General features: G+C 33.9%; 1 pseudogene; it reads right to left on the bottom strand.

Annotated features, from left to right (window-relative positions):
* Positions 1-4962: 4962 nt before the first annotated feature.
* LOC150031203 (secreted RxLR effector protein 161 pseudogene) lies at positions 4963-5562 on the bottom strand (annotated as a pseudogene).
* Positions 5563-14022: the final 8460 nt, after the last annotated feature.

Below are 14022 nucleotides of genomic sequence, written 5' to 3'. Positions count from 1 at the left end.
AAAAGAAGCCTGAACCAATAATGCTGAATGAATTATTAATCTTTGATGTCCTCTTCTCCCTTGTGAGAAGAAAATTGGGTGCTACTTATTGAATCTTGGACCACCCTTTAATCGATGGAGGTGAACATAATATGCTCTTTAAGCTGAACGCTAAAGGCTACTTTAACGTCGTCAAATCTCGAAATCTCTCTGCTGCAGCTCCTTCTAAAGATTCCTGCATGTTAATTGGTGGTTTGTGGTCTTCCTTCCTTCTGAGAAAAAAAAATGTAAAATTTTTATATGCACTGTTATACATTAAGGTCTAAGCACCATGGACAAATGCCAAGCTCGAAACCCATCCCTATATCTTAACCTATACTGGTGTGTGCTCTGCAAAAAAACATTCAGAGACCGCTAAGCATTTGTTTATATACACTGTTGTTTTTCTACTAAATTTTGGGTCAACTTTGCTGAAGCTGTCACAGATGCCTCTCATGTTGATATACAAATTGATAAAGACAACTATCCTCAAACTATCTCCATAATGGTATGATATTATCCACTTTGGACATAAACCCTCATGGCTATGTTTTTTGTTTCAAACCAAAAGGTCTCACTACCCGAGCATACCACCTGTCCGACCCTCAAACTATCTCCACAATGGTATGATATTGTCCACTTTGGATATAAATCCTCATGGCTTTGATTTTGGTTTCACCCCAAAAGGTCTCATACCAATGGAGATAGTTATTCTTACTTATATACCCACGATCTTCCTCTTATCTTACCATTGTGGGACTTTGGTCACATTCCCAACAATAAAATAATTTATGATTTCATTTAATTGAAAGCACGATGACCTGTTTGATGATTGGACTCCTCGGGCTCAAGGCATGAGGATCAACTCTAGGTTGCCCCAAAGGCCCGACTCACATCCCATGTGGTGATTGTAGGCTCCTTAGCCTCGGAGGCCGAGAGTGAGGAGGTGGTTAGCTTCAACCTTCGAGGGCCAAAGGTTCAATTCCCTTTCCTTGGCCCATTATGATCTTGTCTTGGTCCCGGTCGGTTTTTGTTTTTCCTTATTTATTAAATTTATTCTTTTAGTACAAGATTACCCATAACAGTGTTTGATCATTATACCCTTTCGTTTGCAAAATTAGATTAATTTCAAAATGATCAAGTAAGGTTTATGGTTAATTTTAGGTAAGAATATCCCTCTTTTAAACATCGATTTCAATTAAGATTTTTGAAATCAATAATGTTACCCTCTAAACCCTATCTCGATCGCTTGTGATTGAATCTTAACTTTTTAGGAGTACTCATATATAAGTAGTTTCCACATTCCTTCCCGAATATAAATTTTGATATAGTTACGTTTTTATCATCAATTCATGATGAATTATTGAAAGCATGTTTTTCATTTGTTGGGATAGGAAAGTATAAGTTTATAACCTAACTACCTTAATTCTTTCATCTCTACTTAATTATTATATGTCCTAATTCTTCTTGCTAAGGAGTAGTATAAAATATACGATATCCACAAAACAAACAATAGAAGTGTTATAATTGTGAACACATCTCAACTTTGTTTCTTTTCATTTAATTTCAAGAACCCTGGTTCAATTCATTTGCTGTCTTTGATTTTCATTTATTCAATAAGAACAAGATCTCTCTGAAATGTCATTTTTTATTCTCTCCAAGTATAAACATAATTTAATTTAGGTTAAAGTTTCATTTTTGGTTCATGACATTTAAAGGACTATATTTAAGTATTATTAGATGTAAAAGGACTAAATTTAAAGTATAACAAGAGCTAAAATGATCAAATGAAATCATCCAAAATACAAGGACAATTGAAAGTATAATAAGAGATAAAATGAAATAAAATAATCTAAAGTACGAGGACCAGAATGCTTGGGTGCATAGGTGCATTTCTTGATTCTTCTACCTCTTGTATATTGTTTAAAAAAACGTACAAGAACAGAAATAGTATTTTAACCTTAAAGTTACCATAAGTGCAATACCCATATGTTTAAACTTTGGAGTTGATTAGTGATTTAACATGGTAGTAAAACAAATGTTTTTGTGTTTGAAATCTTATGTCAGTTTTTCTTCATGAAATTAACATTGATTTTCACTTGGTGGATCTCCTATAAATTTTCAAGTCAACAAATGAGGGAAGAGTCAAAGTATAAATATAATTAACCCGCCAAATTCAATTTTTGGGTGATTTAACATTATCTTCGAAAGCTAATTAATAATTAGATGCAAATTTCTGAGATATCATTGTTGAAATTTCCTGGTGCACTTATATATTACATATCCTTTTCAAAAAAAGAGGAAAAATTAAACTCAAAATTGTTTAGAATATATATATTAATCTAGCTTATGCTTTAGAATTTCATTTTGATATGTGTACCCTTTAAATTCAGCTATAAAGACTTTTGGTCAGACAGTCCTCTCTCGTAGAAAGAAATTGTGAGCCTAATTACTTTAAATCTATATTGAATTGATGTATGCTAGGATCATTATTGTCAAGAATAACATATCAGATTTCATTAAAAAATTGATAATAATTATAAGGTAGCTATTGTCTTCCTCAACCAAAAACTCCGAATATTCTAAGTGGAATCTCTCTAGATGGGATTCAAGAAAGACTTGAGTGTGTATTGTTTTGGTATATGGGGGACCATAGCCCTAACCTCTCTTTATATACTAGTTCAATTAGGGTTCATTAAACCCTAATTAACTAGAAACGGGCTTCTACTTATTAAGTCCATATTCAAATCTAAGGTATTAATTAATTAGATCACATAATAGGGCCCAATAATCTAATAAAACAACCGATGTGACAATTATTAATCTACATACATAGCCTATACTTTAATTAAACACATTATTACTTAAATTTGTCTAACAATCCTCACATGAGGAAGATCATCAAGAGGGATTTAGGTAACGTTGACTTAGCAACTTTTGTCACGACTGATTCAGAACAGTTTAGATGCATTTCAAGAGAGTTGATATTCGTTGACAAAGGTGATATATATATTCATATATTATATATATAAATTCTCGAAATTGACCAACTCTATTACATAGTAAAGACGATTAAATAACTAGTTGTCATTTGTTTACAGTTCTTGTTACTTTGGCAATTTCAAAAGTGGAGTTTTCAAATCAATACAAAGAGATTATTCTTAGAAAAAGGGTATTGTCCTATTTGATGTTATTTGAAGAAGCTTCATTTAAATTCAAACCAACAAAATATTTCATGACTGATGAAGTCGTTTAATTTGGTTTGATATTATTGTGAAGAGAGGAGAATGCATAATTGGAGGAGTTGAAATTGGAGAAGATATTAAATTCATAATCAGTCTGAAGCCAGAATTCTTTTATGCTCAGTTGATATTTAAGTATGCCATTCTTGACTTGAATGCTCCATATGAGATCTATTTTCCCTTTCTAACCATATAATTTTCACATTATTTTACTTAATAATTTCATCTCTTAATAATCGACCTTGTAATGGGGTAGTTCATAAGTTAGCCGGGTGAAGTTATGCTAATTCTGAGGGGGGGATTTGGACTGATAATATGTTTGTGTGCTTAGTTTTCGAGTTTGATGTTCAGTTTTGTAACTTGGTAAAGGGTGGTTGTTTCTCAATGAAAATTGGTTTCAGTTTGAAAAAAGAGAATGAAAAGACCAGCAAATAATATAATTCTAGGTGTCTTTTGGTTATTATTAGATAATTATGATTCATTTACTGAATATTCAAAAGGTAAACTATCTTAACCTCAGGAACAATAAGTATCTCCAAAAGGTTGTTAGTAAATTAAGCTGATCAACACTCTTGAGCACAATCTTTTATGGTTTGTTATCTATTTTTTAATAATACTTTAAAAAATCGAGCTACGTTTCAAAAACTAAATAAAATATAGTCTTCAAAACATTATTTTTGTTTTTATAATTTGATTAGGAATTCAAGTATTTCTTCAATCTTTGACCGTGTTGGTCAGGCTAGAAAGTAGCTCTCCTCATCCTCCTCAAACGAAGATAGTCCAAAAAGGCGGTCCTATGCAGAAGCCCTATCGCCAACAAGCTCTTTTGAATCCTGCTCTACACCCTCTTCAGATGAAGAAGAGCATGCACTTTTCAGGGATGTTATCAATTGAGAAGCTGAATAAGATTTTGACTAGGATCGTGGGATTATCATGCATAGACGTTACTTTCATGATGAATGGAAGAAGATTATTTCTCAACTTAAAGAACATATGGATTCTGTTGAAAGCATTGACGAGCCCACTCTAAATTCACTCTAAATCTCACAAACTTTTAAGAGAAAAAACTTGTTCTCTTACAAAACTCAAGAACGCACAAGAGAAAAATATTGTTCTCTTGAAACTTAGTTTCTTTTTAAACTTCAATTTGCTTCTATTGATTTTGATTCTTTTCTCTTGCATACAAATGAGGGAAATGAACTCTTTATATAGTACTCATAAGACACTTCCTAAAAGACACAAAATAAATGAAGTACATGTATACATACCGTTCATGTACTTGAACAATTACATGTATCTAGAAATGCATATATATTGAAATTAGAAATGTATCTAGGAATATATTATCCATAATGTATCTAGCTTATTAATTTCTAACATACCCTCTTAAGCTAGACTTTCCTGACTCCGAGCTTCTCTTTCATTTTCAAGAATAAGTTTGTCTTTAATGCTTTTGTGAAAATGTCGGCAACTTGATCTTGTGTCTTGCAATACTTGATATATACTTCTCCATCTTTGATCAATTCACTGATGAAATGATATTTTATTTGTATGTATTTTCTTCTTCCATGAAAAAAAACTGGATTCTTTGAAAGTGAAATAGATGATTTATTGTCACAGAATATGACGGTCCCTTTCTCTTGAGGACACTTCAATTCATGTAGTACCTTTCTAAGCTAAAGTGCTTGACACTAGCTGCAGACTAAGAAATATATTCAACTTTCGTTGTTGACAATGCTACAACATCCTGCTTCTTTGATGCCCACGAAACTGCTCCAGAACCTATATTAAATACATACCCAGAAGTACTTTTCAAATCGTCAATATTTCCTCCCCAATCACTATCACTGTAGTCAACAAGAACATTATTCACATTCCTTTTATAGTGGATTCCATGATCAACAGTTCCAAGAATATATCTAAGAACTCTCTTTCCAGCTTCCCAATGGCTTCTCTTTGGTGATGCCATAAATCTACTCAATAAACTTATTGAGAACGTAAGATCAGGTTTAGTTGTAGTTAAATACATTAAACTTCCAACAAGACTTTTATAGATGGTGGCATCAAAAGCTTCATTATCATCATGCTTGCTTAACTTTAAACCCAGTTCCATAGGAGTACTAGCAGGATAAGCATTCTCTATTTTGATTTTTATCAACAAATCTTTTGCATACTTCTTTTGAAAAATTGCAATCTCATTATCACCTTGTTTAACTTCAATACCAAGAAAGTAATGAAGTAAACCCATATCATTCATCTCAAACTCTTTCTTCATGCTTTCTTTGAACTCGTCAATCATCATGTTTGAATTTTTCGTAAAAGATTAAATCATCAACATATAGACAAATCATCAAGAAATTACCATTTTCATCTTCTTTGGTGTAGAGAGCATGTTCATATGGACATATTCTGAAACCATCCTTCAAGAAAAAATCATCAAAACGTTTGTACCAGGCTCTCGGTGCTCGCTTTAGCCCATACAATGCTTTCTTCAATCGACACACCTTATTTTTTTTCTCCAATTTTGGCATAACCAGAGGGCTGCTCAACATAAATTTCGACCTCTAAATACCCATTTAGAAATGCTGACTTGACATCCATTTGATGAACTTTCCAGTTATTTTGTGTTGCAATGGCTAACATCAAATGAACAGTCTCCAAGCAAGTTACTGGTGCAAAAACTTCTTCATAATCCACACCAAACTTTTGTTTGTAACCTTTTACTAAGAGTCTGGCCTTGTATTTCTGCACTTCTCCATTTTGCTTCAATTTTGTTCTATAGATCCATTTGACTCCAAGAGCTTTTCTATTATCTGGTAATTTGACTAACTCCCATGTCACGTTTCTTCTGATTGCATCAATCACTTGATCCATTACATCTTTCCATTTCTCATTTTGAATTGCTTCTTCAAAGTATATAGGATTAACATCTACAAATAAAGCAAAATTAGCATGTTCATCATCTTATATTCTTCTTGAAGTATTATAGATCTCTTGAATATTTCTTGTCTTCCTTGGAATAGTTTCTTCATCACTTGTGGAGTATGAAGAAGAAGGTGAAGTCAGTGGTTGAGTCTCTTCAAGCTCCAAGTCTCGAGCATCTTCTTTGCCATTCATGTTCACAAGTAATGGATTCTGGTCTTTATTTGGTGCATCCTATTGCCATAATTTTTCTTCATCGAACATGACATCTCGACTAATAATAACTTTCTTACTTATAGCGTTGTATAATCTGTAAGCCTTAAAGTTCTCACTATACCCAACAAAAATGCATTTTTCTGATTTATCATCTAGTTTCCCTCTTTTCTCATTTGAAATATGAGAGTAAGCAATACACCCAAACACTCTTAGGTGACTAACAGTTGGTTTCAATCCGCTCCATGCTTCTTGGAGAGTAATACCTTGCATACTTTTAGTTGAAGCTCGATTTAGGAGATAAACAGTACAAGTTACTGCATCTCTCCAAAATTGATCTGGAAGCTTCTTGGCCTTCAACATACTTCTTGAAAGTTCAATTATTAATCTCTTTTTCCTTTCTGCAACTCCGTTTTGTTGAGGAGTTTTTCGAACAGTCTTCTGATGCTTGATTCCATTTTCCTTCAAGAAATCTGCAAAGACTATATATTCTCCTCCACGATCCAAACGCAATGCTTTCAATTTCAAGTTACTTTCATTTTCCACCATTGCTTTGAATGTCTTGAACCATTCAAAAGTAGAGCTCTTTTCTTTTAGCAGATAAATCCATGTTTTCCAACTGTAGACATCAATAATTGTGAGAAAATAATGATTACTTCCATGTGTAGTGGTTCTCATAGGTCCATACACGTCTGGATGGACAAGCTTAAGAGGTTTTGATGCTCTCCAAGAACCTCCAGTCAGAAATGAATTTCGATGATGCTTTCCGAAAACACATGCTTCACAAAGTTGATATTCATTTTTAATATTTGGCATTCTTCTTACACAATGTTGTTGACACATGTGAGACAAAGTGTCAAAACTCAGGTGCCCAAATCGACAATGCCACAACCATGAAGAGTCATTTACTAAAGTCTCAAAACAAACAAGTTTCTCATAGCATATTTTAATTGGAAACAATTCGTTGTAAGTCATGCGTAGCTTCATTATGAGACCTCCATTCTTGGTTCTAATCTCACATATGTTATCTTTAAAGATAACATCGTGTCCTCTTAGGAGAAGCTTCCCAACACTTAAAAGATTGTGTTTGAGACTTGAAACATAATATACATCAGTAATTCTTTTTGCTCCCTTTTTTATCTTGACAAGAATATCTCCTTTTACTTTGACCTCAAGCTTCTTATTGTCACCAGTCTTCACTACATTTTGATGAGATTCATCTAAAAATATAAAAATTTCCTTTCTTTCTGTCATGTGGTTACTGCAACCACTATCAAGATACCATATTTCCTCAGTGCTTGTTTCTTAGACGTTGAATGTGAGGAAGAGAAGACCTTGATAATTATCCTGTTACTCATGCATTAGAGTGGTTTCTGCTTGATTAGAATTAGCCTTCTTAGACCAACAGTCTACTTAAAAATGTCCGTAACATCTACAATTGAAACATTGTATGTGAGAAAAATCTCCACGACCACCACTTTTGCCTCTTCCTCTATTTGAACTTCTTCCCCTTTCTCTATTTGAAGAAGATTGATTGTCTCTGCTCTCTGACTCTGAATTTGTTACGACGTTGGATAGTCCATTGCCTCTACCGCCACGTCCACCTCTTTTTCCACCAGATCGTCCTCTAGAGGAGGATTGCATATGAAAAGCTTCTTCTAAAGAAGTAGAATCAAACAACTTCAATCTGAGCTCATGAGATTGAGGAGATCCCATTAAGCTATTGATGGAGAGAGTTGATGTTGGGTTTTATGTCCTAAAAACTCGCAGTTTGTAAAACAATAAACATCTTCTATAATCAATATACTTGTTATTGATTTCATAAATTGTATGAAAGTTTAAATCCAATAAACTAAGACCCATGACTATTGTATGAGTACTTGAACTTTATGCGGAGACATAAGAGTAGATCGGGTTCGAGTAAATAGTCAAAATGATCCATGGTACATGAATGAGATTGGGTACCTTATTCTGGTAACACCATTGGATGTGACCTACTCTGTAGTTGTTACAAAGAGTTGTAAAGTGCAACATACAATGTGATCCTAATTCCTAAATGTTATGACATGAGGAGTGAGGGCATCCTATGCAATGAGTTTGCAAAAGATCAGGACCAAGAAATAAGTCACTCTTACTTTATAACGTTGTTTACTGTTTAAGACTGACTATTTCATCTAGATGACCTAGGTAACTCGATCTTAATCTTGAGCTAACTATGAACTTCTGTTTATTTGGGATTACCCTTAGATTTGCATAGCTGAGGGTTAGTTCAATAGCGCTAGCTCAATAAGACTCCCATTTCAGGGGTAAGACTAGATAGATAGATGGGGACATAGGGTGCAAGATAGAGTTCATGCCTACCCGATTTAGGGATATGAGAAAGGTTGTTCTCTCAAGTACTGAATTCAGGTCTTGAACAAGAGGTCCCACCCTCTCACTGGGCTGAGAGAGTTTAGTTTAGTGATTGGATCACAAACTAGAGGATCAGTAGAGACTTGAGGAATAAGACGTAATCTCTGGGGTAAAAAAGATATTTGACCTAGCCGTTATTACGAACAACCTGTGAAGGGTCACTTGTTGATTATGGTTAAATCATGTGGACATATTATATCTACAGTGAGAAGAGTGCAACTGTGGGCTTTAATGGAGTGACCAATTAGTTAACGAATGGAGATTAATTTGGTCTAATAAGTTTAGCCAGTTAATCTCGGATCGTTGAAGACTATGATCTGTAGGTCCGCAAGGTCCCCCTACTAGCTCGTAATGGACTAGCTCTAGAAAAACGTGATAAGTTAATTTAAAACATTCAAATTAGAATTACGGGAATTAGTAATTATATGTTTAATTTTAGAATTAAACAGAATAGGAGAATTTATATATTTAAATATGATTTAAATATATAAAGATGGATAAGTGTTAAAATTAATTTCATATTTGATATTAAATTAATTAAGTTTTATTTAATAATTAATTTATGAAATTAAATAAATTTTTCATTTTAAAGTAAAAATAGATAAAATTAAATTTTGATTTCTTTAGATAAATTTGAAAAAGGAAAACAAAACAAAACACTTAAATGGAAAATGAAGATTTTCCGTTATCCATCTTTTAAAGTAGCTCACACAAGAAGCAATATCTTTGCCTTGTCTTCTCCAAGCATGAGCTGCAACTCATGCAATTCATGCAACTCTTTTCTTTGCATGTTGATCTGCAATATAATGAAAAAATTGGAGTGAAAATCGGGTATCCAATCTATTGAGATGTTGAGAGAAATTTTGGTTTGAAGAAAGAATTCTTCAACTAGTTTTCTACAGTGAGCATATCTCCTTCATCCCTTGATTCAAGCTTGTTTTGAGTCCCACAACTCAATCTAGAGCACCAAGAGAATAGTGGGGAAGATCTTAAAGTGGTCTGCAACAAGATTTGGAGAAGATAGTAGTTGGTGAAGGAGCTTTGAAGAAGTTCTACAAGAGTTATGTCTTGAAACTCACTTGTTTCTGCAAAGCATGCTTTATATTTTGCAAAAATTAATGAATTTGAGTGCTTAGATGATCCTTATTCTTCTGCTACTGTTGATACAATCCTACAATTGGTATCAGAGCATCAAATAAGCATTCAATTCGGTTTAATTTTTGTTTGATGGATGTTTTATACGAGAAATATGAAACTGGTGCACTGATATGGTTTTCTGAGTTTTAGCTGTTTAATTCTTTTTAATTTTTCATTTAAATTTTTAATTGGATCTTGTTTGATGAGCTTTTATGTTTCCTAAGAGTATAATTTTTTGGAGTCATTAGAGTTGAAATTAAGCTATAAATTGAAGAAACAAGCAAAGAGGTCGAGTTGCAGTTCTAGAAAATCAGACTCTATTCTTATCATTGTTGAGGTTTTAGTTGCTAAACGATCGTCTAGCTCCAGACACTACACAATGTGAAGAATATCTAGACGATCGTATAGAAATGGGCACTGGTCATTGTGATGTGGAACGCTAGACGATCGTATACCTACGGGAGCTAAGCGATGCGTTTAATTGGCTATACGATAGTATTAAGCGATCGTTTAGCTTTGGCATGAGAACTAAACGATACATTGAATTTACTATACGATGGTACTATGAGATCGTTTAGCAACGATGCACGCTAAGCGATGCGATGAAGTGCTACGCGATAGTACTAAGCGATCATTTAGAAGCGGAGCTAAGCGATCGTGTAAACGAAGTGCTAAACGATGTGTTGAAGTTTCTATGCGATGGAACTAAACAAATCGCTTACCTACGATGCTGAATGACGCGATGATGTTCTATATGATGGAGCTAAGTGATCGTTTAGCTATGGCGGATACTAAACGATGACATGAAAGCGCTAGACGATGGTGTTAAGAAATCGTTTGGTTCTATACGATAGAACTAAGCAATAGTTATGTGATAGTTATACAATAGCTATGCAATGGAGTTGAGCAATAGCTATGCGATGGAGTTGAGCGATCATGTAGTTCTATACGATAGAGCTAAGCAATCGTTTAGCTTCAACAGTCACTAAGCGAATGTGCAGTTTTATGCGATAAAGCTAAACGATCGTTTAGTTGAGGCAAATACTAATCGATCAGTAGTTCTTCACAACACAAGGTGATGGAGCTAGACGATAGCCTTCAGCTCTACACGATTGGGCCTTGCAAGTTTGAGGTTGGACAAAGTGTAGTCGGTTCGACCGGTTTTCTCAAGGTCCAATCTGGTTCAGCCTTAAAATGTTTTGGTTGGTTCGGTTCAAACCGTGATGGTCCGGTTTAGAATCAACAAGTCCAGTTCAAGATGTTTGGGTTCGGTTTGGAGCGGTTCGAGCGGTTCAAAGACGATTTTGAAGCTGATTTGTAATAGTTAAGCTTATGTTTGCTTGTTTTTGCCAAAACTAAAATCATATCAGTCTGTGTTTAATTATTTATGCATTTGATGTATGTTATAATTAAATAAATGTTGTATGTCCATATAATATGCTATTTAGATTTAAAATCCCACCATAGGAAGCATGTTACATGCATTGAAAGTATGTTATAATTGTTATAATGTATAGTATGCATGTTAAGGTTTCTTGTATTTAATATAAATGTTATATTAAATGTTGAATGCCTCATGTATGTTATGGATTAATAACATGTCTAAAGTTTTATAAGTTGTTATAAAATCAAGTTAGACATTTAAAATCCATAAACAACTGTTGCATGGCCACGTAGGTTGATCACCTTTTTTAATTGTTAGAACTTATAAAACCTAGGTTACAAACTCAACCGGTATATAATCCTGTCTAAGGTTGGGGATTCTTAAGTTGATGGGTTACAGAACACCTTCTACCTGGTGATTATGGTCGAATAATTGAGCGTTGGTAACCGGTTTTATGAGCATACGTGAGTGGGGTGGGGTAATAAAATGGTTTATCACCTAGACATCGTAGGTTAAAATCCAATTATAAGAGTTATACTTGGATAACAACATAGACATGGGGTTGTTTTATTAGCCAAAAAGAACCTAAGTATAAATCTACCCAAATAGAACACTTAAGTGGAAGTTTAATAACTTCTATATGATAGAGTTATTAGAAAACTTATATGGGAGATTAATAATATATATGATATGTTATTTTTAGCTCTCATGTCTCTAAGAGTTCACAATCAAGATTTAAGCGGTACTTCGTGTCACCTTGGAAGTGACCTCCATTCGGAAAGTATTTTTTAGCTTAAATCTAGATTTCGGTGAATAAGGGGAAGTTATTCAAACATAAGTCTATTATTCGATATATAGATTTCAACTACCACGTCTCCACATAGTTTACGTCGTGAGATTCATATGATGCTTCGTATCACCCTAGAAGTGACCTCCATTCAGAAAGTATTTTGTATGAGTCAATATCAAGGTAAACGGAGGAAGTAATTTATAGTAAGTGGGTGAAGGATATGTGTCAATATATCCTACAGTCTTCTCCATTAGTCTGAACGGTGAGATTCCTATGTTGAGCCTGCTGGTTAGCTTTAAACGGTAGTCGTTTAGCGACGACTATCCCTAGGAGGGTTGTAACATAAGATTCGGAACAACACAGGCTTCAGTGAAATGAATAGGGTCTTATAGTTTCGTCTTGGATTTTGTCTTCTATTTCGGAGGCAAGTTCATACCATTCTATAGGATATGAAAATGGCGGGTCATACTTACAAGAATTACTAAGTTGTTAGTAAAGATCTTGACCGAAAACGATAACTAAACGACTATAAGAATAAAAGTTATTCCAGAGATAGTGTTTGGTCAAAATTGTTTGTTTTAGTGAAGGAATATATGACTGCCCCTCGGTAGCACATATTCTGACTCACTAAAATATCGTTGCAAATAAATAATGGTTATGGGTACATTATTAACTTTTTGCTAAAACTTGATTTTGGATTTAGTTACAATTTGCTAATTAGAATTTGTTTGAATTTTATCAGCATGCCGAATTCTAGTATACTCACTTCCGATGTACATAACAGTAAAATCAAATCGACAAACAAATTACTAGCGGTTCATTATACCAATAGAGTTTTAACAGAGAATTGTCCTCTATCTCCCAACTCATCTGAAATTATGAATTATGTAGATGAGAATGCACAATTCGAACAACAAGATAAATATGATTTACTTATTATCGAAGCATGTTTAGTGGAAAATGATAAAATCTGGATCATTGATTCAGGTGACGCTAATCATGTATGTTCTATCTCATAGGAAACAAGTTTCTAGAGACGATTGACAGAAGGTGAAACAATTTTTAAGGTAGGGACCGAGGAGATTGTTTCCGCTAAGCAGCGGGAGATATGAAGTTATTTATAGGAGATAAGTACATTTATTTGAAAAATGTATATTATATTCCTTTTATGAAAATGAATCTAATTTATGTCTCCTGTTTGCTAGAAAAAAATTATAAAGTTTATTTCGAAAATGGTGAAGTGTTCATCAAAATGGGAAATAAACAGACTTACTCTGTAAAATTAGAAAATAACTTGTACAGGTTAAAACCAACTGAGGTCAAAGCTGTTTTGAACATAGAGATATTTAAAACTGCTGGGGCTCATAAGAAAAGGAAGATTTCTCCAAATGCCTATCTTTGGCACTTGAGACTGGGTCATATAAATCTCAACAAGATTGAGAGATTGGTTAAGAATGGTCTTTTAAACAAGTTGGAAGACAGTTCATTACCACTTTGTGAGTCCTATCTCGAGGGTAAAATGACAAAAAGATCTTTTTCTGGAAAAGGTCTTAGAGCCAAAGAACTCCTAGAGTTGATTCACTCAGACCTTTGTGGGCCTCTAAATGTTAAAGCAAAAGGAAGTTACGAATATTTCATCAGTTTTGTAGATGATTATTCCAGGTATGACCATGTTTACCTAATGCATCAAAAGTCTGAAACTTTTGAAAAGTTCAAAGAGTATAAGGCTGAGGTTGAGAACCAATTAGGTAAAAGGATTAAAATACTTTGATCGGATCGAGGTGGTGAGTATACGGACATAGAATTCCATAACTATTTGATAGAACATGGAATTCAATCTCAATTCATAACCCTTGGCACACCTCAGCAAAACGGTATAGCAGAAAGGAGAAATAGAACCTTGT

Source organism: Benincasa hispida, unplaced genomic scaffold (assembly GCF_027475165.1).
Source record: "Benincasa hispida cultivar pf3 unplaced genomic scaffold, pf3_genome.v1.1 HicScf1404, whole genome shotgun sequence".
NCBI lineage: Eukaryota > Viridiplantae > Streptophyta > Magnoliopsida > Cucurbitales > Cucurbitaceae > Benincasa > Benincasa hispida.
This window is presented reverse-complemented; position numbering and strand designations above follow the sequence as displayed.